General features: G+C 42.8%; 1 protein-coding gene across 1 annotated transcript in view; it reads right to left on the reverse strand.

Moving 5' to 3' along the window:
- MICAL2 (microtubule associated monooxygenase, calponin and LIM domain containing 2) overlaps window positions 1–9,331 on the reverse strand; it is a 318,733-nt gene extending 309,402 nt beyond the window's left edge. Inside the window, exons 1-3 of the mRNA XM_073578364.1 lie at window positions 9,260–9,331; window positions 9,118–9,171; window positions 2,668–2,765 (exon numbers count right to left, since the gene is read on the reverse strand). The gene's annotated coding sequence lies outside the window, so the exon portion shown is untranslated. The remainder of the gene's footprint in view (window positions 1–2,667; window positions 2,766–9,117; window positions 9,172–9,259) is intronic.
- Window positions 9,332–22,665: the final 13,334 nt, after the last annotated feature.

Here is a 22,665-nt window from a genome sequence, read left to right on the forward strand (position 1 = left end):
TGGGCTGTATTATACCATACTGGTCTTTATTATTCCATTCTGGGGGGGGCTATATTCCATGCTGGGCTGTATTATACCATGCTGGGCTGTATTATACCATACTGGGGGGGCTATATACCATGCTGGGCTGTATTATACCATACTGGGCTGTATTATTCCATTCTGGGGGAGCTATATACCATGCTGGACTGTATTATACCATTCTGGGGGGGCTATATACCATGCTGGGCAGTATTATACCATTCTGGGGGGGGCTATATACCATGCTGGGTTGTATTATGCCATGCTGGGCTGTATTATACCATGGTGAGCTGTATTATACAGCCCTCCATGGTATACAGCCCAGCATGGTATACAGGCTGTATTATACCATGGTGGGCTATATACCATGCTGTGCTGTATACCATGGTGGGCTGGGCTGTATACCGTGTGGTGCTGGGGTATATACCATGTGGTGCTGGGCTATATACCATGTGGTGCTGGGCTATATACTATGCGGCTGTGTTATGTACCATGGGGAGTACATTTTACATTATATTCTATAGGGGGGCTGTGTTATATAATATGGGGGGCTACATTATATTCTATGGGGAGGAGGGCTGTATTATATTCTATTTGGGGCTACATTACAGTATATTCTATGGGGGCTGTATTATATTTATTATATTTGATGGGGGCTGCATTATACTATATGAGGAGGGCTACATTGTTTTCTATGGAGGGGCTACATTATACTATATAAGGGGCTGCATTATATCCTATGAGGGGGTTGTCATATATTCTATGCAGGGGCTGTATTATACTATATGGGGGTGGGGCTGCATTATATTCTATGGGAGGTTACATTATATTCTATGGAGTGGCTGCATTATACTCTGGGGTAGCTGCATTATTCTCTAAGGGGTGGCTGCATTATACTATAAGGGGGGCTGCATTATATTCTATGGGGGTTACATTATATTGTATGGCAGGGCTGCATTATACTCTGTGGGGTGGCTGCATTATGCTCTATGGGGTGGCTGCATTATACTATATGTGGGCTGCATTATACTGTATCAAGGACTATGGGGAATACATTATATGAAGAACTATGGGGTGCATTGTGCTATGGGAAGTGAATTGTACTACATGGGTGACTATGGCGGTGCATTATACTATATGGAGAACTGTGAGGAGTGTATTATACTATATGGAGGACTGAGCAGTGTATTTTAATATATGGAGGGCTACGAGGAGTGTATTATACTGTATCGAGGACTGAGGAGTGTATTATATTATGTGGAGGACTGAGGAGTGTATTATACTATATGGAGGACTATGGGGCAGATTATATTATATGGAGGACTAGGGTGTAAACTGTAGATGTGCTGCTGATAACATGATTCTGTATGGTGATCTGTTTGGGTTTGTGCACACGCTGCGGTTTAGTCTGCGACTTTTTCTGCAAAGAATCCATATCTCTTGGCAGAAACCGCAGGGTAAAACACATGCATTTTTCCTGCGGATTCCTAGCATGTGTACAACGGATTTGATGCAGGTTCTAGTGCGGTTTGGCAGTGCGGATGAGAGAGAGATTGATTGATTTGTATGTCCCGGAACGTACACTGCAGCTGCAGTTCCGCAAAAAAGAAATAACATGCTGCGGAAAATAAACCGCAGCAAATCTGCGCGGAATTTTCCGCAGCATGTGCACGACGGATTTGGTTTTCCATAGGTTTACATGGTACTGTAAACTGCGGAAACTGCTGCGGATCCGCAGGACCAAATCTGCTGTGGATGCGCAGCAAAAACCGCAACGTGTGCACACACCCTTAGTGATCCATTAGTGATCGTTCTGTTCCCATCATTCTTTCTCAGACGGTGGGAAGAGGCCGGGAAACAAGTGTTGAACAACTTCAATATTGTCGATCACACTCATTTAGCGTCCTGAACTCAGTGCATGTAAATACAATCGAAATGCTTTACTGATGTGCAATATGTCAGCATTTGGGGCCCCACTTTGCCTAAAACAGGCCCTGCCGCAGCTGCATGTCTCATGACTGTTAGACAGCAGCACCACATGCTGGACTGCCTGTTTTAGGGCTCATACTCACTTGCGAGAGACAATTCTCGTGTGAATCTCTCGCATGAAAACCTGGCAATGCCGCCGGCACTCAGATCGGAGCGTGCGGCTGCATAGAAATACATGTAACTGCACACTACGGTCCGAGTGCCGGTGGCAGTGCCGGGTTTTCATGCGAGAGACTCGCACGAGAATTGTGCAAGTTTCTCGCAAGTGAGTATGAGCCCTCAGAGGCAATCTCTGCTTGTGGTGCAGCTGTCTAACGGCCATGAGACATGCAGCTGTGGGGACTCTGACATATTATTCGAGCACGTCAAAGACACTCTGTTAGCACATGAGCATGCTCGGATAACACCTTGTCCAAGCATGTTCGCTCATGACTAGTAGGAATAAATTGCAAGATATTTTTTTAACAGCAATTTGAAAAATGATTTAAAAAAAAAAAAAATTAACAAGAAAAAACTACATTTAACATAAAAATCTTATAACACATTGTCTTTAACAGCAAACTAAAAGAATTGTGAATCTTGGATTGGTTATGAATGGAGAAGAAAGTTATAAGAAAGTTAACTAAATCAAAGTTTCTAAACTTCTTGGATTCTAACCTTGGCATGTTGTAAGTTATTCATCAACTATAGAGTTTTCCTTTCCGTGTTAAGCAATTTTCCGCCCACACTCGTCCTGTTCTTGTAATAAGTGGCTCCTGATACATAGAAGAACAGATACAGTAAAATTAACGTTTTCTCTCTCCATGAACCTCTGGAATAAATAAATAAATCAGGCCGAACAACAATATACTCAAGATGTTTTCACGGGAGGAGACACAGCTAGACTGACCACATGACTGTGGAATTGGCGCAGCCCTAAGATCTCACTGCTGGAGCCTGGTGAACTCCCTTGGGGCACGATGCCACAGGTGTGGCTGCAACAATATCCTAACGACACGTTTATGCACTTGTGCCCTTTGTGAGAATCGCCACAAAGCAAGAACAGAAAATAGCAATGCATGGTTACTTTATTATCTATGTGGCCCATGTTGCACCTCCATAATCCTTAGCGCTGTACATAATTGCTTGCGGTGTGTAAATGTTGCCCGTTGAGTTTAAAAAAGTAATGACACCCAAAGCAGCCATCATAGGGAGAATAATGTTTGAGAGTAATTATTGATTATATAAAGAAAGATTGACTTTTGAGGTCTTTGTTTAGCCCACCACATGGTAATTCAGTGTATGGCAGCCATGATATTCACCCGAAATGTGGCCATATTAGACTATGTTATACCTAGTCCGATATGATGGAAAAACTGCGCCAATCCCCCAGAGTCACAAGCATTACAAGCCATTTATACTTGTTTTCGACAGATGGGGCGCCACTCGAGCACACAAACTCACAAGAACCTGTGTTCATTATGGGCAACTCCATGGAATTTATAGGGCTAATACCACTTTCCTAAAATACCATGAACTATATATATATATATATATATATATATATATCACGTCAGAAATATTTTATTCCGCAAAGAATTTCAGTATTCTGGATTCTGAAATGACAACAATTGCCCCATCTAGAGGGAACATGTGGCATTTACCAAGGACGGAATCTCAGGTTTATAGACAGTCACATCATGGATCAATGGAATTTATTTTTAACAACCAGAAATCTACTTGTCTGGGTACGCTATGAAGCTATAGAAGATGAAAGATGCATTTAAAAGGCAGTGTACACTTTTCCACAGTTTATTTTTATTGTTTACTTGCTTCCTAAATGCAAACTTATTGTCTTTATTGGAGGGGTTATTTTAGTATTTTTTTTTTTTTTATCATGGGGGCTAAGAACTGACAGGAAGGTAGTTGCTAACTACTCTGTTGCTTCATGTCAACAGAGCAGCTCTTCCTGTTCCCTGGCTGCTCTGTCAATGAGGCGTGGCCGCTGACTGTCGTGCTGATTGACAGCCAGTTTCCCGGAGGTATTCCTCTGGGAGCCAGCTTTCAATCAGCATGACATCAATGCCCCAACAGCAGAGCATAAGAGAAGCAACTACTCTGTTGATGTGAAGTCACTGGAAACCATAACATCGCCGGCCTCTGTCTGTGACCACTCTGTAGAGATCAGCGCCAGGCACAACAGGCAGGTAGCAACTACCTGCCTGTTGATTCTTAGGCTCATAAGAAAAAATTAGTCACGGATAACCCCTTTACTTGCTGCAAAGTTTACATAAGTCCTTATTCTTTATCTTGTTTACTGCTTCAGAATACGTTACTCATCAAAATCCTGCTCATCTCCCTATGGTTAGAGATAGAGACGGGGAGGGAGTTTTACACAAATTTCCCCAATGTGAAGATGTAGGAAAGCAAGTATAGTCTTAGGGAAGGTTGAGAAAACATGCTTAGGGTATGTTTCCACGTTGCGGAAACGCTGCGGATTGGACGCTGCGTACGGCCTCAGCGTCCAGATGTTACAACATAGTGGAGGGGATTGTAAGAAATCCCATCTCCACTATGGGCAGACCTGCGTAACCAGACATGTGGCGCATCTTTATAGACCGCAGCATGTCTATTTATCTTGCGGAGACCCGTACAAAAGGTGTCAGCGCTGTAGGCGGAGCTGCGTCCTCTCTGCAGCATTTCCTAAACGTGGAAACATAGCTTTATAGACAAGGTAGAAAGCACATAAAGAGGAAAAAAGTACAGGATAGAAGCTGTGCTGATGTATTACCTAAGGCCGGGATCACACTACCGTGTGTGATGCGAGAAACTCGCACGGGTCTCTCGCATCAACACCCGATGCTGCCGCCGGCACTCAGGAGCGGAGCTGTGGCTGCATATAAATACATAGAAATAGAAATATATGCAGCAGCAGCTCCAGTCCCGAGTGCCGGCAGCAGCGTCGGGTGTTGATACAAGAGACTCGTGCGAGTTTCTCACATCACACACGGTAGTGTGATCCCGGCCTAAGAAAGTCAGTATCCCCCTGGATATACACAGACCTCACATCCAACCTTTATTACTGGACAGACTCTCCCACAAGAGAAAAGTCCAAAACGTGGATCAGGCTAAAAGCTGCATATAAAAAGTTCTTGCCAAAATTGGAGTATATGGCTTCTTTAATCTAATATATATGGGGATCTTAAGACACCTTTTATACCAGACCTTCAATTACGTTGTGACTTACCTCATTCAGGTGTGGAAATCTGCTATGAAGATGGATATGAAGTTGTCAGATTTTTAGTTGTCAGTCTATGCGGTGACAAGGGGAGCAAAGTATATACTGTGCCACGGACAGCAGCGGCTATATACTTCTAGGTCTCCTCTGAGTAAGCAATTGTCATTAATCAATAACTGTAAATTATATCTCTTCTCACCGTACATGGACTGAGGTTATAAACAAACCCGACAAAGGTTACGGCGTGGAGCGGCCATATCATTACCTTCTAAGGCTCGCGCTTCACCTGAACCATCCATAATAGGTAAATGCTCCCCATACTCCAGCATGACCTCATGATATCTGTGGGCAAAACCCTGCACTGTCCGATCATTCAGTACTGTATAAGGAGCCAAACTATGGGACGCAACTATAAAAGATGAATATGCAGATTTGCACATGGGCCCTAGTGCATTAGGGTCCCTAAGCCCCTCTGAAATATAAAAAGACATCATTATTCATTTTGCGTCATTAACCATACGGTTGGTTGGCGATTAATTGGGCCATTTCATTAAAATAAAGAAATAGTGGTGGTCAGTTTGTTTAAAGGAAACCTGACAGCAGATACATACTGGCCGAACCACAGGAAGCATGAATAAGATACTGGGCTTTAAACACCCCTGAGGACTGAGCTACATGGAAGACAAGTTGGAAACTCGAAATGGAGACCAAAAAAATAAGTAAAATGTTATTTTTAAAAGTTTTTAAAAATATATTTTTATATATAAAAAGAAAAATTAAATCACACCACCTTTCCCAAAAGAAGGATAAAGATAATGAAAATAATTGAAAAAAATAAACATATTTGGTATCACTGCTTCCATATAATCTAGAAATCCTCCAATGTAATCAGACTAAAGTCCTACAGGTATGGTAAGAATTGTCCCATTCATTGACTGCCAGAAAAAGGAACAGTGTGAACACACCCTAAGGCTGGTTTCACATTAGCGTACCATCTGCAGAGATCCGCATGAGTCACGCGTACCTCTATTTAACGTTGTGTACATAGGGACATGCATTTGCATCAGTTCGCAAGCGGTTGTGTATGCATGCGTCATTTCGCGGTGTGCGGCGGTGTCCAGTGAACGTAACATGTTGCATTTTTTGAGGCATTAATTATGCGCAGTCATGCGCATAAGTGCGTCAAAACAACGCATTACTGTCTATGGGAACGCATTGGTAAGCAAGGACATGCGTACGAATGCGTTCAAAACGCATGCATACTTCAGAATGAGCAGGTCCAGGAAATTATTTCATCATCTGCTAATTGCCAGCTGTATAAAAGGAAGAGTGGACACTGCAAGGCCATTACTCTCCAGACTTTGGATGTGAGCACAAGACTGTCTATGTAAGTATAGAAGCTTTGAAAATGTCTGTCTCTGCAGTCTGTACTCTGTACTAATTTTCTTTTTTCTGTTCCTTGTAGACTGGTTGCTGCTCCGGTCCTGGACTACTGTTGTGGCTTGCTTCTCCTGTTCAGGATTTCTCCGTCCCGGTGGTGTGGTATTGGCCCTTCTGTTCTCCTGGATTTCTCCGTCCCGGTGCTGTGCTGCTGTCCCGTGCTGTCCCTGTTCTATGCTGCATGACTGCTGCGCTGTTGGACTACTGCCTGTAATGTAAGTATTTGTGTCCATTGTGTTTTTTATTTATTTATTTTGTTTGGCTCTTAACAAGTTTTATTTTTCATCTCTGTTCTTTTCTGTAGTGTTTCACTTGACTGCTGCCTGCTATTCCAACATGTTCTCCAGTGAAGCTCCCAGAGTGGACATGACACTGACTATGTAATCAAATTTGATACACTGATTGGTGTGTATTGACTGGCAATACTATACATGTGGTAAATCATGCATTTTCTTTAGGCTATGTGCACACGCTGCGGTTTTTGCTGCGGTTCCGCTGCGGTTTTGGATGCAGCAGAACTGCAGCAGTTCTGCAGACAGTGTACAGTAGCATGTAAGTCTATGTGATTTACCTTCTGCTGTACACATGCTGTGGATTTTTAACTGCGGAAAAGCTGCGGTTTTGAATCCGCAGAAAGAAATGACATGTCAATTCTTTTCTGCGGATTCTGCTGCGGTTTACCATCTCCTCCATTGTAGAGATGATAAACCGCAGGTCATTTTACCTGCGGTTCCGCAGATAAAAAATCCGCAGACCAATCCGCAGCGTGTGCACATAGCCTTACAGGTACCTTCCAGTACAAAAGAGCAGGAGCAGTCGAGTGGAAATTAATCTTCCCAGGGTCGTCAGCCTCAAGTTTCTGAGGAGGAAAGACAGGGTGTAAGTAGTCTTTTCATTATCAGAGTTGTAATTGAATTTGTTTTTTTCTTACCAATTTTTTTTTTTTTTTATTTGATCTATAGGTTCCACAACCAGAGATTGAATGAGTTGGTCATTATCAATCTGTGCAAGAGCGAGCAGCGTTGTGGGACCCCCGTGATCGTAATCATTCTGACTCAGCATCAATTCGACGACTCTGGGAAGAAGTGGCAAGATCGCTGCTGGCTGATTGGGACCGTGCACTTAGTCAGTGAATGTGAGTATCTTTTGTGTTGTATTACTATTATATAAACAATATAATTTATTTTACTAATGTCTTTCATTTATTTTCTACACAGAACCTGGTGCAGCACAACACAGCCTGGATCATCCTCAGTTGGAGCGGCCCCTCATCGACCAGCCACCGAACAGGCCCAATCCCAATCATCCTCCAGCGATGGAGCAACCAGGCTGGTTTCACAGGCTAGGGAACAGGCAGCCAGTCCATCTGGTTTTGCCCTCTGCCACTGATTTTGTTGGGTCTTCTCGTCAGCAGCAGAGGGCCTGGGAGAGGCCTGTCATGCCAGGGTTTCTTCACTAAAGGGCATGTCACACTAAGAGATATCGCTATAACTAGTGACGTTATAGCGATATTGCTAGCGATATCTCTGTGTCTGATACTTACCAGCGACCGGCTCCCCCGCTGGTTATCGCTGATCGCGCGAGAACGTTCATGACTGTTTCTCGTCGGTCACTTCCTGTGGCGCTTCCTGCTGTGAGGACGAGCGACGCGTGGAGCCGGGCGGGAGGACGCAGGATCGCCTGGTGTGACAGGTAAGTAGCGACCCCGTCCCCAGCGATGTCGCTAGTGAGATCTGCCTATGTGGCATCTCACTAGCGACCACTTAACGATGTACCAGCGATCCTGACCGCGTCATATCGCTGGTCGGGATCGCTGGTACATCGCTAAGTGTAACAGTACCTTTAGGCTCAATCTTCCAGGGCGGTCTGATGGCGGTTTTAGAAAGACAGGATAGTGGGTTCACTCAGGTGAACACATTTTTCCAGTAAGTCCATAGACACCTCGACCACCTGGAAGCCAACCTTTAGAGACCAGCGCAACATTTTTTTTCATCAATAGAGTGGTGCGTGTCGGAAAAACCTACCGCCTGATCTCCAGCTGAACGTGATGTAGGCCGGCCAGGCTGCTTACAGCCAGGCATTGCAGCAGTCCCGATATCAGCAGCAGGCACAAACGTTTCCTACAGGACAACAAGGGCCAGCACAGCAGCAATGGCAGAATCCTCTAGCACCTTTCCAAACATCTCAAGGACTTGGATACCCGTTTGCTCAACAACCGATGACAGAGCAAGTGACCTATCCACCACCACCACCAGACATTAGGACTGTTCTTACAGTACCCATCTACACCACGCAGCCAAGTGCAACAGCAATGCAGCTTTCAACTTCCACCATGCAGCCGAGTGCAGCAGCCTTCAACTTCCACCACGCTGCCCAGTCCAGCACAATGCCAAGCACACTGTAACAGAGGCCACCACTCCCACTCAGCCAAGCAAGAAACGCAGAGGTACCTTCAGAAAACAGACTCCCACTAGTGATTCTGCTCAGCACAGGAAAATGAAGACCTGGAGCAAAAAAAAAGTCAGCCAAAATTGGATCCACCACCTCAACCCTCACCTCACAATGTGTCTCTGTTGTCAAATATGTCACTACCTTCCCTTGTGTCTCTCCCTTCCAATTTGTCTATCCCTTCCCAAGATTCTACTTCTAATGTGTCGTCTACTCCCAATGTCTCCAGTCCTATCCATGAGCCAATTCTGCAATTTATTGCCCCTTCCCCTGTAACCCCTTCATCATCAACTACCACCCAATCATCACAGCTCAACACCCCTAAGGTCCACAATATCTCACCATCAGACAGACCTCGAACATAAACCCAAATGTTGGTTAATGGAAAATAAACAGTTGTTTGTTGTTGGTAAATACAATTTTTATTTTGTTTGCATAATCCCTGTGTCTTCTTTGTCTCTTTATGTGAAAACACACACATGGGAGTATTGTATTGTTGAGTGAAGTAGTAACGGGTGTTTCACTGGAGGTGTTTTATTAGTAGTAAAGTCAGCAAACATTAACCCCTTTCTGCCATGAGACGTACTATCCCGTCCATGTGCCCTGGGACTTAATTCCCAGGGACGGGATAGTACGTTATAGCGATCAGCGGCGCTCACGTGGTGAGCGCCGCTGATCGCGGCCGGGTGTCAGCTGATTATCACAGCTGACACCCGGCACAATGTGTCAGGGGTGTCACGGACCGCCCCCGACACGTCAACCCCTTGTACACCGCGATCAAACACGATCGCGGTGTACTGGGGGTTAAAGGGAAGCATCGGCAGGGAGGGGGCTCCCTCCGTGCTTCCCTGAGCTCCTCACGGCAGCGCAATGTGCAGCGCTGCTGCGGGGGGCTCTTTCCCTACAGGCCCCTGGATCCAAGATGGCGACAGGGACCTTCGGGGGCCTGTAGGGAGCTGACTTCCTCACTGCCTGCAAAGCGCAGGCATGAGGAAGTCTGCTGCACTGCCTGTGACAGATCGCTGATCTGTCACAGTGATCTGTGATGTGACAGATCAGCGATATGTCACAGGACAGTGATATCCCACCTGGGACAATGTAATAAAGTTAAAAAAAAAGTGTAAAAATAATTTAAAAAAAAATCGCTAAATAAATTAGTTAAAAAAAAAAAAAAATATTCCCCAATAAATTCACTTTTTGAAAATAAAAAACAAAACAATAAAAGTACACATATTTGGTATCGCCGCGTCCGTAACGACCCGTCCTATAAAACTTTCCCATTAGTTAACCCCTTCAGCGAACCCCTTAAAAGATAAAAATAAAAACGAAGCAAAAAATAATGATTTATTATCATACCACCGAACAAAAAGTGCAATAACGCGCGATCAAAAAGACGCATATAAATATCCATGGTACCGCTGAAAACGTCAGCTTGTCCCGCAAAAACAAGCCACCATAGAGCATCATCCGCAAAAAAATAAAAAAGTTATAGCTCGCAGAATAACGCGATGCAAAAATAGTTATTTTTCATATATAAAATAGTTTTCATTGCATAAAACTGACAAAACATAAAAAAATGACCTAAATGAGGTATCGCTGTAACCGTACTGACCCGAAGAATAAAACCGCCTGATCAATTTTACCGCACGCGGAACGGTGTAAATGCACTCCCCCAAAAGAAATTCATGAAATGCTGGCTTTTGTTCATTCTGCGTCCCAAAAATCGGAATAAAAAGCGATCAAAAAATGTCACGTGGCCGAAAATGGTACCAATAAAAACGTCAACTCGTCCCGCAAAGAATAAGACCTCACATGACTCAGTGGGTCAAAATACGGAAAAATTATAGCTCTCAATATGTGGTGATGCAAAAACTATTTGTCATGATCCAGTGTTGGATCTGGCGGTATTAAATGCATTAAGTGAACTTTTTTTCCTTTGGTTCCAAAGTGTGTCGTGATAGCCCCCGGTGGCCATTAGAATTATCACACGTGGTGTTGTTTATTCTAAGTTGCCCGGTGGTGGGGAATGGTATCGCACCTTAGGTTTAGGTTAATGTTCACTTAATTATGGATCAGGTGTCACACCCTATAAAGGTGTGCTAGGGGTGTGCAATCACTGCCTGTGAGATTGTTTTCACTCTGGGGGAGAGCCTGGAGGAAGGATGGAGCTGGTGAGGAGTCCTGCGCAGCTTAGCCAGGGGGGATGTGTTTCAGCTATGGTGTCTGGACGAAGGGCTGGCATGGCGTGGTGGGGTCGCAGTGATGGTGTCAGCGGGAAGTGTCTGCATGGACTGGTGGAGTGGCGACTATGGAGAGTGGCACTCACCATGTGGGACTTGGCTGCTGAGCTGGACTCAAGCATGCTTGACTTCGTGTCAGAAGCTGAACTCATCCTTGGGACTCTGGTACTAAGCAGCTGCAACTGGTGGTGGACTCTGCTCTGAGGCTGCACTAAGGTGAAGGATCCTGTTATGGTGATGGATCCAGGTGGAGGAGAAGATGCACGCAGGTGGTGGGCTCTGTTGCAGGAGCATAAGCACAGAGCATAAAGCTAAGTGGTGTCCCCCTGTATTGTCTCTTTCCCTCATGTGTGTTATTAGTGCAGTGGTGGGATTAGTTTCCGCACCGACCTATTCCCTAGTGAGGGTTTAGGGTCAGGACGAGCTAGGGCGTTGAGGTACGCGTGCGGCGCCCGGTGCGAAACCGGCATAGGGAACGTTAGGAGTGCAGGGACACTGGCTCAGGAGGTCTCCAATTCCCTTTTCCCTATTGCAGGGCCCACCACTGTTAATGTTTCCCAGGTCCCCCTTATTATTTAAATTCGCCATACTGGAGGCGGGGTTTCCAGAATGTTTATTAACGTGTAATACCTAAATTCGCCAGGTGGAGGTGGCGTATCCACCTGCACGTATTATTATTTAAATTCGCCCCACTGGAGGCGCTGTATCCAGGGTCACGTGTGTTATGGGTTCGCCTTGCGGTAACACCTGCGCCCAGACACGCAGTGACCATGACACTATTTTTACAATAAAAAGCGTCTTTTAGCGTGTGACAGCCGCCAAACATAAAAACCGCCATAAATAGTAAATCAAACCCCCCGTTATTACCCCTTAGTTAGGGAAAAATAATAAAACTAAAAGAAAATGTATTTATTTCAATTTTACCGCTAGGGTTAGGGCTGAGATTAGCGTTAGGGGTGTGTTGGGGTTAGGGTTGGAGTTATAATTGGGGGTTTCCACTGTTTGGGCACATCAGGTGCTCTCCAATTGCAACATGGCGTCTGATCTCAATTCCAGCCAATTCTGCGTTGAAAAAGTCAAATGGTGCTCCTTCCCTTCCAAGCTCTTCCATGCGCCCAAACAGTGTTTTACCCCCACATATGGGGTATCAGCATACTCAGCACAAATTGCAAAACAACTTTTGGGGTCCAATTTCTCCTGTTACCCTTAGGAAAATAAAAAATTGGGGGCAAAAATATCATTTTTGTGGAAAAAAATTATTTTTTTATTTTCACGCCCGGGCGTTATAAACTTCTGTGAAGCACTGGGGGGTTCAAAGTTCTCACCACACATCTAGATAAGTTCCTTGGGGGGTCTAGTTTCCAAAATGGTGTCATTTGTGGGGGGTTTCTACTGTTTTGGTACATCAGGGGCTCTCCAAACACGACATGGTGTCCGATCTCAATTCCAGCCAAAAACGTCAAATGGCGCTGCTTCCCTTCCGAGCTCTGCCATGCGCCCAAATAGTGGTTTACACCCACATATGGGGTATCAGCGTACTCAGGAAAAATTGCACAATAACTTTTATTGTCCTGTTACCCTTGGGAAAATAAAAATTGGGGGTGAGAAGATCATTTTTGTGGAAAAAATATGATTTTTTAATTGTACCGCTGTACGTTATAAACTTCTGTGAAGCCCTTGTGGGTTCAAAGTTCTCACCACATATCTAGATAAGTTCCTTGGGGGGTCTAGTTTCCAAAATGGGGTCACTTGTGGGGGGTTTCCACTGTTTAGGTACATCAGGGGCTCTCCAAACGCAACATGGCGTCCGATCTGAATTCCAGCCAATTTTGCATTGAAAAAGTCAAACGGCGCTCCTTCCCTTCTGAGGTCTGCCATGCGCCGAAACAGTGGTTCCTCCCCACATATCAGGTATCAGCGGACTCAGGACAAATTGCACAATAACTTTTACAGTCCAATTTCTCCTGTTACCCTTGGTAAAATAAAAAAAATTGAACCTGAAGTATTTTTTTTTGTGAAAAAAAGTTTAATGTTCATTTTTTTTTTTTTTAAATATTCAAAAAATTCCTGTGACGCACCTAAAGGGTTAATAAACTTCTTGAATGTGGTTTTAAGCGCCTTAAGGGGTGCAGTTTTTAGAATAGTGTCACTTTTGGGTATTTTCTATCATATAGACCCCTCAAAGTGGCTTCAAATGTGATGTGGTCCGTAAAAATAAAATGGTGTTGCAAAAATGAGAAATCACTGGTCAATTTTTAACCCTTATAACTTCCTAACAAAAAAAAATTTTGGTTCCAAAATTGTGCTGATGTAAAGTAAACATGTGGTAAATGTTTATTCATTTTTTTGTGTTCTGTATCTCTGATTTAAGGGCATAAAAATTCAAATTTTGAAAATTGCGAAATTTTCAATTTTTTTTTCCAAATTTCCGTTTTTTTTTTAACAAACGCAAGTTATATGAATGAAATTTTACCACTAACATGAAGTACAATATGTCACGAGAAAACAATGTCAGAATCACTGGGATCCATGGAAGCGTTTCAGAGTTATTACCTCATAAAGGGACAGTGGTCAGAATTGTAAAAATTGGCTCGGTCATGAACGTGCAAACCACCCTTGGGGCTTAAGGGGTTAAAGGTACATTTACAAGTGTATTAAACCATAATGTCTTGCCATGCCACACGTCCAATATCAGAAACAAAGTAAACAGCAAACTTATCCCTCATCTGGGCAACTTCCACTGTAGTCCTCAGAGGGTGATCACGTTAATCCTGCAAAGTGCTAGCAACAGGTTCATCAAGTGGTTGTCGATCTTTTGCAAGGATGTAATTGTGCATAACATTGCACGCTTTGACCATATCATCATTTGTCTCAGTTTTTAGATTGATTGGTGTGTTCCCAAAATGCGCCATTTAGATGCCAGCAAACCAAAGGCACACTCCACAGTTCTTCGTGCCCTTGTCAGTCGGTAGTTGAAAATTCTTTTGGTGTGATTCAAGTGCCGATTTGAGTACGGTTTCATTAGGTTGGCACACATTTGAAAGGCCTCATTCCCAACCACAACAAACAGCATTGGCAGTCCTTCAGTGTTCGGAAGAGGTCGTGGCTGTGGAAAATTGAAATTATTTCCATACAAACGGCCCAAGTCAAGAGATTTTGAAAGTCTGTGAGTCATTCCTCATCCAAATGAGCCAACATCAATGGCGACAAATCAACATTCAGCATCTGCAATTGCCATGAGAGCAATGGAAAAGTATTTTTTGTAATTGAAATACTCAGATCCACTTCCAGCAGGTTTCATAATCCGAATGTGTTTGCCGTCCACAGCCCCCACACAGTTTGGAAAATTACAAATGTCCTGGAATTTTGCAGCATTTTCTAGCCACAGTTCAGTTGTGGGTTGGGGGAGGAAATCTTCACGCAGAACGTCACATAAAGCACGGCAGGTGTCTCCAATAATCCCAGAAAGCGTGGACACTCCAATCCGGAATTGAAAATGTAGAGATGATAAGGTCTCTCCGGTAGCCAGGAATCTGCCGAACAGAAAATGGGGGGAAAAAAATGAGTACATGGCTTTTCAAACAATAATACTAACGACATGTGTTTGTTTTTCAAAATTACGTACATCAGGGTCACCAACAGACGCTTCTCCGCAGGAATTGCTCGACGTAGTTGTGTGTCCTGCCTGGTGATGGATCCTCGGACACGTTGCAGCAAGTCATCGAAGCTCTGTTCCGACATCCTCTTGTAGTCAAAAAACTTTTGCGTGTTTTTACGCAGCTCTGTGTACAATGAGTGGTAGGCTCCATGGCTGTCTCGGACTTCAACAATGGGGTGTTGCCAATAGTGAAGACTATGTCTACTCCATCTTTCTCGTCTTCTTTCTTCTTCACAAGCCACAGCAAAGGCACTAGCAATTTTCAATTGCAAATCAAGATTAATAATGAAGCTCTCCACGCTAAGCAGCAAAAAACGAGGATTTCATCAGTGCAGTGTGTCTACGTATAGAAATCCCATGAGACATGTCCATTGGGTGTCTGGTGCCAGGAAACTCTACTGGAAAAGCATTGGAAATATCGAACACATGCGTAGAAACAATGCAAACACATGCACAAGCAGCTTTTTTGCATCTTGCGTAAGATGATGCGGATAAAAACGCTGCATAAACATGAATTTGCATGTGTTTTTGCATGTGTTTGCACATGCAGAAGATACGCTGCGCACAGAAACGCTAATGTGAACTTAGCCTAAGTGTGTAGTATACTCCTGGATGTACATTTCCCGCCTGTTTCCAGCTCATCATCACATCACAAAACCTGAACTATTTCACAGTCCTGAGCGAGAGGGAATTGCTGCTGCAGCACATTCAGTTCTAAAAATGTCTCCTCCATGGGGGAGAGAGATCAGCAGGAAGGGTCCATTACAGACTATCCACATGGGACGTGTTTCTGCTGCAAATTGTGATTGCAGAACAGCATGACAAATCCAAAAACCATGTCTTTTACACAGATATTAATGCTGCAGTTTTTCCCATTGAAGTCACTGGTGAAATAAACAGCGAAAACAGAGAAAAACTGCCATCGCTAAAGCTGTCAACATTTCCTGAGATTCACTGGTCTCATACTGCACCATGTAAATGGATGATAATAATCATAATAATTTTATTTCTACAGCGCCAACATATTCCGCATCACTTTACATTTCAGAGGGGACTTGTATAGATAGTAAAGACATTACGGAATAACACAACTCAGATACCAAGAGGAGTGATGACCCTGCTGCTCACAAGCTACAATATGTGAGGAAATAGGGGAGACATGAAAGGTGGATGATAAAAATTACTTAGGCCGGTTTCACACATCAGTGTCTCCGGTACTTGTGGTGACAGTTTTCTCACGTACCGGAGACACTGACACACATAGACCCATTCAAATGACGGACCGTGTGTCTGTGTGCAAAACTCGCTGACATGTACAACGCATAGAGGAATTGACCAGTTGGTAAAATCGCACGCATGAAAAGTTCATAAAATCTTGGCTTCCCTGGGTAAATAACTCTCATCCCCTCCCTTAGATCCACTGTATAACAACGCAAAAAAAAAAAATGCTTCCCAGATGGTCATTCTAACAATTATTGCCTGCTCTCCCTTGTTCCTGACGCCGCAGTGGTGGAGCCCACCACCTTTTTTAGAAGTTCAAGTCAATTTATAGTTCTGACTTTTCGTAATAAATCATTTATTTTTCTTTTTTTATGCTGAATTTGGTGTCCCTTGGGGTCCAACCGTCTCATTGTCCAGGCTGTTTTGGATTCAGTCTTATTCTTTGGCTCCAGACTACTGGATCCTAAAGAAAGTTTTTGCTTGTACCTGAAAATGTTTGTGGTTTTATTAAAATTGTTTAGTTACTTATAACACAGGATTCTCTTAACAGATATTCCCTCTGTCTACATTTACAAAAGCAAAATTTGATCTCAGAGGAGCTTATAATAGATCTTACAGTATATTTAATATATATTTTACCAGTTATGCATTGTTTTAATGTTCTTTGATACAAGAATTCATACAAATGTAATGGATAGGCAACTAGTGCAATGACTGGCACAAAGTGGACATTTCATCAGCAGACTACAGTAAATTCACAGCATGAACCTTTCAGAATAGATAGAAAGATGTCACTGACATACATAATTAGTTTAGTGTGTGTAGTTTACTGTATGTGTATTTAGCTAATGAATATAAAATTAAATGGAAAAAAAAAATGGCTTAGGGTCCCACTTAATACCCAGCTGAGGGAAAGCGGACAGCTGGGTGCTGATATTATTCTGGGGGGGAAGGGGGCAATATCCATGTAGCTTCTCAGCCTTTTAATAACAGCTCACAGCTGTTTAGCCTTTTCATTGGCTATGAACTATAATTAAGCTTACTGATGTCAGTGCTCATCACGGCAGCCAGATTCACACGCTACTGTCATTGTGTCCTCTCAACACTGCATGCGGAAGTAGCACAGTCGGGGATCGTCATGGGACTTAGGATGGATTTACGACAGACTCCTGTGAATTATTTTATTTTTTTAAAGGTAAGAAATGGGTAAAAGAGGGTCAGGAAGTGCTTTTTACATTTAAAGGACTTTTCTCTGTGTGTGTGTTTGTTGCGTTTGACTGCAAGGTTAGTAATGGGGGTAATGGACGCTTCTCCATTACTTATCCCTGGGCTCGATGTCATCGGACATTACATAGCTGACATCAACCCCAAAACCATTGCCAATGCACCAGGGAAATCTGGAAGAGCGGAGGCTAAGTGAAAGAATTGGCGCATCTATTGGATGCGCAATTTCTGGGTCTGCTGAGGGCTGGTGTTGTTAGTCTGGGATGGGGTCAATATCCATGATCGCTTCCCAGCCTATTAATATCAGCCCACAGCTATCTGTTTAGGCTTTTCTAGTTAATAAAAATAAAGGGGACCCCACATCAATATTTTTGGACGGTCCTCCTTTTTAATAACCAACAAAGGCTATGCAGACAGCTGTGAGCTTATATTAATAGCCTGGAAAGCATAGATATTGGTCTTTTACCAGAATAATCACATCAGCCCACAGATGGCTGCTTTCCCTCAGCTGGGTATTAAAAATAATGGGAACCCCACCTCCTTTTTTTCTTTTATTTCTTTTTTTGGTTAGCTAAATATATGTAAAAGCTGTTAAAAATGCATTGTAAATGGACTGCATATGCATGTCATACAAATGCTAGGTGAGGGAAAAAACGCATGACACTTGCCTGACACATTCCAACTCTTCTGGCTGAGAATATCAGCTACTTTATATACGCATATGCAGGGTCGGAGCAAAGTATTTTGGTGCCCTAGGCAGATGAAGCCAATGACGCCCCCCACCCCAAGGCAAAGGAATGGCTCATAGACTAAAGTAGCAGGACCCCTAATGCACATCCCCCTTCAACGCCAATTGGTTAGGTAGCAAACTCTGATGCAACTTAACGTACTGCAATTTCAAAGTTAGATACAGAATCAATCATTTTTTGCTCACCATTCACACATTACAGGAGAAAAAATAGTGATATTCATCCCTGAGATTGTATATTTTAAATGTAGAACCTAAGGATAGTTATGGACACTAATAAAGCGTAACTATATTTCAAGGCCATTTGGTTTCAATTAAGGTGTCCAGCATTTGGCAAATAACCTAATGGAAAATAAACAGACCCCCATTATAAATAAAGGGATATGTCTGTTGGTTTTGTCCATCGTACCACAAATACAGCTTGCACAAAACTGATGGTGGTACTGGTGATGCATTCCGTTTCTGGAGACACATTCAAGTAGTGATGGTTAGAGATGGGTGAACTTGAACAGTGAAGTTCACGGTCCGTAGGGACCAAAGTTAAAAAGTTTACCTCTGGTCAGTGGCATCAGCTGATGGGACATCAGCTGCCAATGATGGAGGGGGTGCTTCAGTGCAAATGACGGAGCAGGCCTGCAAATGATGAAAGCGGGGCTGCCAATGTTGGAGCTGGGCTGCAAATGATGGAGGGGGTGCTGGAAATGATAAATGGGGGCTGCCAATGATGGATGTGGGTGCTGCAAATGAAGGAGGGGGTGCTGCATTGCAAATGAAGGAGGGGGTGCTGCAAATGATGACAGCGGAGCTGCCAATGATAAAGGGGGGCTGCAAATGATGGAGGGGGTTCTGCAAATGATGAAAGGGGGATGTAAATGATAAAGGGGGCTGCAAATGATGAAGGGGGTGCTGCAATTTGCAAATGATGGAATGGGGCCTGCAAATGTTGGAAGGGGCTGCAAATGATGATGGGAGGGGACAGGGGACTGCACATGAATGAAAGGGGACTGCACATGATAAAGTGGGGGGGAGAATGGGGGACTGCAAATAATGAAGTGAGGAGGGAAGGGGGACTGCAAATGATGAAGAGAGTGGGGAAGGGGGACAACGAATGATGAAGTGAGGGAGACTGCAAATGATGAAGTGAGGGACGGGGGACAGCAATTGAATTGAAGGTGAGGGATGGGGAGAACAAATGGTTAATTTAACCTTCTATGTGGTTGTGTGTGCCCTTTGGGGTATGTTGACAATGATTATATATATGTAGCATTTTTTATGTATTTTTATTACGTTTCAAAATAAAATAATTTATTTTAAATAGTTCATGGTTCTCTTCTTGTGTAGTAACAGCCCTAACAGCTGCCCTACCAGATTGATCACTATACACTATAACATGTTCACTGTGCACTATATACAGAGCTTCTCTGTATAATGTCACTGGTAATCACTGTATTACCTGTACACTATACACTATATACAGAGCTCCTGTGTATAATGTCACTGGTGATCATATTACCTGCACACTGACACTATATACAGAGCTTCTGTGTATAATGTCACTGGTGATCTCTGTATTACCTGTATACTGACACAGTATAAAGAGCTCCTATGTATAATGTCACTGGTGATCTCTGTATTACCTGTACACTGACACTATATACAGAGCTCCTGTGTATAATGTCACTAGTGATCGCTGTATTACCTGTACACTGACACTATATACAGAGCTCCTGTGTATAATGTCACTGGTGATCGCTGTATTACCTGTAAACTATACACTATATACAGAGCTCCTGTGTATAATGTCACTGGTGATCTCTGTATTACCTGTACACTGACACTATATATGGAGCTCCTGTGTATAATGTCACTGGTAATCACTGTATTACCTGTACACTGACACTATATACAGAGCTCCTGTGTATAATGTCACTGGTGATCTATGTATTACCTGTATACTGACACTATATACAGAGCTTATGTGTATGTCACTGGTTTTCTCTGTTACCTGTACACTGACAAAGTATACAGAGCTCCTGTGTATAATTTCACTGGTGATCTCTGTATTACCTGTACACTGACAGTATATACAGAGCTCCTGTGTATAATGTCACTGGTGATTGCTGTATTACCTGTACACTGACACTATATACAGAGCTCCTGGGTATAATATCACTGGTGATCGCTGTATTACTTGTACACTATACACTATATACAGAGCTCCTGTGTATAATGTCACTGATGATCTCTGTATTACCTGTACACTGACACTATATACAGAGCTCCTGTGTATAATGTCACTGGTGAACTCTGTATTACCTGTACACTAACACTATATACAGAACTCCTGTGTATAATGTCACTGGTGATTGCTGTATTACCTGTACACTATACACTATATACAGAGCTCCTGTGTATAATGTCACTGGAGATCTCTGCATTACCTGTATACTGACACTATATACAGAGCTTCTGTGTATAATGTCACTGGTAATCACTGTATTACCTTGTACACTGACACTATATACAGAGCTTCTGTGTATAATGTCACTGGTGATTTCTGTTTTACCTGTACACTCTACACTATATACAAAGCTCCTGTGTATAATGGCATTAGTGTTGTGCTTTTTTTTATTAATGATCTGTATTGTAGTATTTGGTCACTATATGGTGGTAGTATGTGATCTGGTTATGGTGTGGCGGTATTTGGTATTATTTGGCACTATGTGATGGTAATATGTGGTCTGGTCATGGTATGGATGTATTTGTCCTTATATATGCCATTATTCGGTCGCTATGTGGTGGTAATATAGTCTGGTCATGGTGTGACGGTTTTTGTCCCTTGTATGTGGTAATAATAGTCATTCTAAAAATATGAGACTCATTCCCTTAAAGAAAAATAAATAAAAATAAACCTAAAAAGAGTATTGAATAATTTAGGAAATGTTTAATAGGTAAGAGTAGAATATGGCCCGGCCACAAGAGTCTACCTTGTTGTGATGGTGGCTTAAAAATTCTTTTGGCCAAAACAAAAGCTGCTGGTTATGTATGTGAATATACCAAAATTAGTCCATAAGTAATTATATATTCTGGCACTTCTCAGGAATTTTAAACACACAATTTTCGGACTTGTATATAAAAGATTAGCTGAAAATAATGAATGGAGAGATACAAAAAAACAATTAAAAAATCATATTTTATTGATAAACATTAAAAAGTTAAAAAATAAACAATGCCCAGTAGGAGGCGCTCAACCGCCTAACTATAACCAAAGTCACATAAAGGTACCATAAGAACTAGATCCTAAAGTAAAATACTAGAATATAAGCCATTTGTGCAAAGAATGCTATATTTCAAAGTGCAAATAGCATACAAAAAAGGCCAAAAAATTCAGTAAGCAGTATATAAAAATATAATCACAGCGGTAACATGACAAAAAAATGTCTAAGTACATGTGGCAATAAAAAGTCTGAAACTACACTGAAAGATGGCTGCAGATGAAAAAGAATAATCACAATCAAATAGTAACTGTACCTGAAACGCATAGATATAAGTGACAAGAATGGCGCGGCCTCTTCCACCCCAACGCAAGTTTCGCTCCTAGCTTCTTCCGGGAGCGTGGTGCTGCAGCCTGCTCTCTACGTGATGTGCGCTCCTCTGTCTCTGGCGCGCTCTGCTTTCGCGCCCTTAAAAAAATACTAATTTAAAACTAATATACTTTATTAATTATTATAAAACCACAATACATCACAGAAACCAAGCAACGTAGTGCTGATCAGACTTGCTTCAAGCCAAAAAAAGTATTGGAATAAAGGCAGGATAAACGGACCAATAGCCTACATATCCCTAATAGGCCCTATACTGGCCTCTACCTAACAGCGGAGCTTGGCACCCTCTTGAGACGCAAATGGCGCCCCCCGCTCCACGGTGGCTATCCCTACTCACCCTCTTTTATGCTATATCTCAGGATGAGTACAGAATAGTCAATCCAAAAGAAGTATTAGGTCAGTTTGAACAGTCCAAAACGTATAATATTCAATTTCATCAACAGACCTCAATTACCACAAGCCACCAGAGCTCAAATAATGAGTGTTCAACCAGTAACCAAAGAAAAATCATTTCTTAATGGCAAGAAAAAAGGAGGAAATTGTCCTAACTAGATTCCCTATTTAGAGCAGTCCCTGCCTGCCAGCGGAGCTTTTTCACCCTAATTTGTGCTGGTGCCCCCGCTCCGCGTCGGCTGTCCCTTAATGACCCTAATAACTCCCTTCTATATAAACATATCACATCGGGAGAAAAAGGGGGACTAAGATATGTATATAGGGATTAACAAATTGACTGCTGACCAAAAGAACCTCCTAAATTTGATAGGCAAAAATTAGAGGGCTATCACATGTGCATATATCTGGACAGGCTCTTGAATTTAGGTATACAAAGGAGCATACATCCCAAAAGCATTAGC

This window comes from Dendrobates tinctorius, unplaced genomic scaffold, assembly GCF_039654945.1.
Source record: "Dendrobates tinctorius isolate UK_male_01 unplaced genomic scaffold, ASM3965494v1 ptg000059l, whole genome shotgun sequence".
NCBI classification, from domain to species: Eukaryota; Metazoa; Chordata; class Amphibia; order Anura; family Dendrobatidae; genus Dendrobates; species Dendrobates tinctorius.